The sequence below is a fragment of the Rhagoletis pomonella genome, unplaced genomic scaffold (assembly GCF_013731165.1).
Source record: "Rhagoletis pomonella isolate Grant_MI unplaced genomic scaffold, Rhpom_1.0 Rhpom_scaffold_00004, whole genome shotgun sequence".
Lineage (NCBI taxonomy): Eukaryota > Metazoa > Arthropoda > Insecta > Diptera > Tephritidae > Rhagoletis > Rhagoletis pomonella.
Window position 1 is genome coordinate 13,056,447 of NW_023458558.1, and position 4,736 is coordinate 13,061,182.

The window sequence follows — 4,736 nt, forward strand, 5'->3', positions numbered from 1 at the left end:
TTTCTCACTCGCTTATTATTTATTGTTTTCGCTTTGTTTTCTGTTGGAATTTCTTAACTGTTTTCTATGGTCGTTGTTGATCGGTAAGTTGTGTTACATTCAAGTGGTTGCTTTTGTTGTTGACACCCAACAAGTTAACACGCGCGTTTTCGAAATTCGCCTATCTCAACCGTTCGACGCGTAAATCGCAATTGTCGCGCTGCCGCCAAGATATTTGCGTTCATATTTTGTCCAGTGTGGCATTTGTAATGCACAGAAAATCGACTCATTTGTTGTTTTGGCTCAAACTTTTTAATTATTGTTTTTTTTGTTTTCTTTACTTTTTTACTCAACTCAGCGCTTTCATAACTGCGCCAGCTTTCCTGCCGGCCAGTCTGTGTGCTATTAAAAAGTCACAAATGGCAAAAGCGTCGCTGTGCTCCCCATTCTAAAACTGCGCGTTGGTTATTTCGCTGCCTAGGTGCGTGCCGATGTTGTTGTTGCTCATTTAGTTCTCGCTGCTTCCGCTGGGGCTGCTCTTATCTTAACGCGTTTATAGCGTTTCGCTTGCCTTTTCGTTGTCTTGGCCTTGCCGTGAAATTTGAAACGCTGGAGATGAACTCGAATCACTCACTCACTCAATGATTCTCCAGTGCTGATCGTAGACATCTTCGATATCGTAAAGGGAAATGAGTGAAATCATAGAGTGTTAAAAGAGAAGCAAGCTCCCAGCGTTAGTAAACTTCGTAAAAGATGCTTAAACTAACCGGTGGTTATGATCAACATTCCAAACTTGGTATGCACTGTGCTGCAAGAACGATAAAATTCGTCAGCGGGTAGTAGGTTTGCCGTTGTATTAAGTAGTTACTTACTCGTATGATTGATAAATAAATAATAGATTTCGGACTTTGTGTTACTGGCAAGAAAAGGCATTTGGGCATACTGCGATCTGATGTACTGCTTTCCGGACATTCTTGGCGGACTTGGCACAAAGATCGAGTGCGGGATGGGTGCCGGGAGTTTTATTGAGAAACTTAACCACTAGATATACTTTCACAACACCTGGGGCTCCTCTGAATGCACTCTACGCCTATCGTCATTTAATATTTTCATGAGCCGAGATATTTGCAATCCGCAAGGTCATGTACTACGTTGTGCGAAAATAGGTGGTGAAGCAGGTGTTGTCGTGTCTGTAGTGAAACCCTTGAACTACTTCCCAAATAGTTCGGCAATGCAAGCCTCGAGTAAATTATATAGAAAGCATAACGAACTTGCTTTACTCTCTGCCTTTAAAATGATTAGGTATGAGGTTTTTGGCAGCGATGTATTGAGAAACGAATACCCGAGCCTAGATTTATTCGAACGGCATGTAGTCTGAGTGCTATTTTCCTCACGCGTTGTTTCGTATTTGTGCCGACAGTTACGACAACGTGCTCGAAACATAATTGAACACCTTCTCTGGTAGTGTCCGGCCCTCTTGCAAGATTGGCGAAATACACTGGGCCAACCACTCCTGCAGAATATTTCAACGTACAACCGCCTATCTCTGATGATGATACTAATATTCAACAAAATCATGCGTTTGTTGTTTCAAAACGGCTCAAATTTGCTAAGTGCTTGTCTTCCTTTTTTCCGCCTAAATGGATTTGGCTATCTAATAAATGTGAAGGGCCAAAAATCCTCAAACCGTCTTATCAGATAGTGTCATCGTCCAAGCTTCTGCGCCACACATCAATACGGACAGGATGAGAGATTTGCAAAGTGTGATTTTCGGTCATCGAGAGAACTTTACTGCTCAATTGCCTACACATTCCAAAAAAGAACTTGTTGGCAAGAGTGATTCTCTTATTAATATCCTTCTTTTTATTCTTGTTTTTCTTCTTTATGTTTGGCTCTGTAGCCACCTACTCCATTTGAAAGACATGGCCAAGCCAACGGAGCCGCTGTATTTTCATTTTCTCAACTATGTCCATGGCGGGGTCACCTTCCTAGTAGATTTGTCCAGGTGTCAGGTATCTTAACTGACCATATTGTGCATAAGAATTAATGCTTGCACCTTGCCAATTCCTCCCCACCGATGAGGCGGCACACCCATTCCCTCATGCTCGACTTTTTGAAAAACCTTCCGTACCTTTTTCTTTCGGACAGCAGTTCAAACTCTGCGCACTCACGCATTTACGCCTCTCTCTGTTTTGCGTAAAATATGTCTCGCTTCCCTCTTCAGCTCCTAGCTTGCGATCAGCCGGACTGCAGCTTCGTTCAGTCGACGACCCTCTTTTTTCTGCTGTTTCATTACATTTCATTAGCTTTCGTCTTCCGGACCACTGTAGCGTCTTTCAAACGGAACTGATGGCAATCGACCGAGCCACAAAACTGGTAAAGCGTGATATCTACATCTTCACTGGTAGCACATGTGCGAGGCGAATGGCGAAGATGGTGGCACTTGGTGGTGACATTCGCATTACATCGCTGAGCTTTCCTTCTATGGCTGGACGTAAATTTGTTTGCTGCACAGAGACGTGTACGTAATTATGTTAGCTGAGCCAAACGATTACGTCCAAATTACTGGATGCGTGCCTCTCTTCTATCACAACATCGATATCGATACGGATTTATCTCTGTCGCTCTGGGGACAGCCATAAGCTAGATTTGCTCCTTATATGCTCGCACCTACTATCATTCGGTCTCAGTCGAAGCCGTTTACCCTCAGTCCGTTAGGTCTGTCGTGGAGCCTGAATATTCGACGATATAACCAAAGATCCCTACCTTGCTCCCCTAGCTTTAAAATCATGAATTGATCGATAATGCTTTATGCATCAAATTTCGATCCTTACGAGACTGCCGCCAAATATAACTTAATTGCCGCTGCTACGTATTAGTTTTTAAACAGCCTTAAATCTTTTCATCGTATCGGCGATTTCGTTGCTTGCCAATCTCCATTTTTCATTGCTTTCCAGCTGATGCCTGGAACGGACCAATGATTCAGGTAAGTAATTTGCTCCAAATGTGCGGCGAATCTTCTATCGAACATTCGAAGAACACATGGTTCCCTTCATCTATAGCATTCCCATCGCTGTGGTTGCATATAGGATCATTACGATTTAAAGCACTCGTGTCCAGTTAAGAACTAAGTTAAGTACAGATCTACTTCGATGTGCGTTCTATCAAGCCAGAAATTTCTATTCGGGATACAGCGGTTAGTCCAAAAGCCGCTTTCTGAGAAGTTGCATATGTTATATGGTTTTAATATGGTTCTATTGCTCTTCGCTTTGGGTACCTTGGGAAGAAGAACTGCGTCGTACATAAATAATTTTTCAAAGCAAATGACCAAGCACATAGCCTTGGTGAACACCGCCTGAGATTTTTCGAGTTTTCGCACGTGCACGTGGTTTCATACTCCAGCCAGCGGTCTTAGAAATATCTTCGTATCACTCTTCCAAGGTACAAAGGTATCCCAGTGCGTCTACGATTTTTGCCCAGTTTTCCGCATTGCACGCATTTTTAATGTCTAGTGCTACCACTAAGCAATACTCCTGAGAACCTACGAGCCAACGCGAACCGCTTATTGCATCGCATGCCAGCTGTGTAGCCAAGTTTGCCGCGTGAATAGTCGATCTTCCAATTCGAAAGTCAAACTGGTTATCAGACATGCCTCCTTTAGCTTGGACCTCGTTTTCACGACCGTTGCATATAACACGTTCCTGTAACTAGAAGGTGCCGTTAGAGGTTTACCGTGTTTAGGCAGCAATACCAGCGTTTGCTTCTTCAAAACTAGACATGACTTAAACAAGTCTGTGAACGACGATATTAAGTTGGTGATAGCCGGTTTCAAAACTAAGTCAGGAACCCCATCGGAACTGGAGGTCCTATTATTCTCAAGCCTTTTTGCAGATTGGAGAACTTTGTCGGTGGTTACTGCATCAAATTGTTTTAAGAGCTCCCTTGAAGTAGAGTAAACCAATCTCCTTCGATTCTAGGAACAATGAGCAACAGAAAGCATTGACGCTTGCTATTTTTTATTGCTACTTTAAGTTCATGCCGGGCTGTACAAACGTGTGAATTTGTTTACGAACGTGATCACTAGCGTAATTAACCATAACAACACTTGCTCATCAGTTGATAAAGACGTTTTGAACTCTACATCTACCTTGAACTAGGAAGCAAATAGATTGGCAGACGGATTGGCTGATTGTTATTCGACTACCATTTGTTATCGACGCGCATGTGCGTAAGTGAGAATGTAATCTAATTCCTGAAACTATGTAGGTATGTAAATCAAAGTGTACTTCTAAAATAAGTAACCACATGGCATAGTTTGAGTGCCTGGAACTGGAAAACAACTCGAGTTGCTCATATCAGCTCGATAATTTATTTATGATTTTCATTTTACTTAATTTAAAAACTTAACTCATTTAATGCACATCACGCGCTAAGACGCGCAACTCATACCCAAAAAGGCTCAAAGTCCGTAAACGGTTTTAAAACGTAAATGGCAAACAGCAAACGAGCAACAACAGGTCTTCCGCTTGTCTCTGTGTTTTCTGGCCAAGTCTTATGTATGCCAACAGGCTAGGCTTAGTCAGTTGAAAGTGCGATTTTACGCTCCTCCATACAAACAAACAAAAAAAAAATAACGGCGGCCTACGCGCGTCCGCTACTCACACTTGGCTTGCGGCCATATTGTGCGCCATATTTGAGCCAAAACGAATATGTGCATGCATGTACATATATATGTATACCGACAAACGAGCGCTGGG

The 4,736-nt window shown here is 42.7% G+C and overlaps 1 protein-coding gene across 1 annotated transcript in view; it reads right to left on the reverse strand.

The window, feature by feature from the left end:
- The window catches only part of LOC118737031 (short-chain dehydrogenase/reductase family 16C member 6), a 29,133-nt gene that overhangs the window by 20,481 nt on the left and 3,916 nt on the right, over positions 1-4,736 (reverse strand). The gene's annotated exons all lie outside the window — the stretch shown is intronic.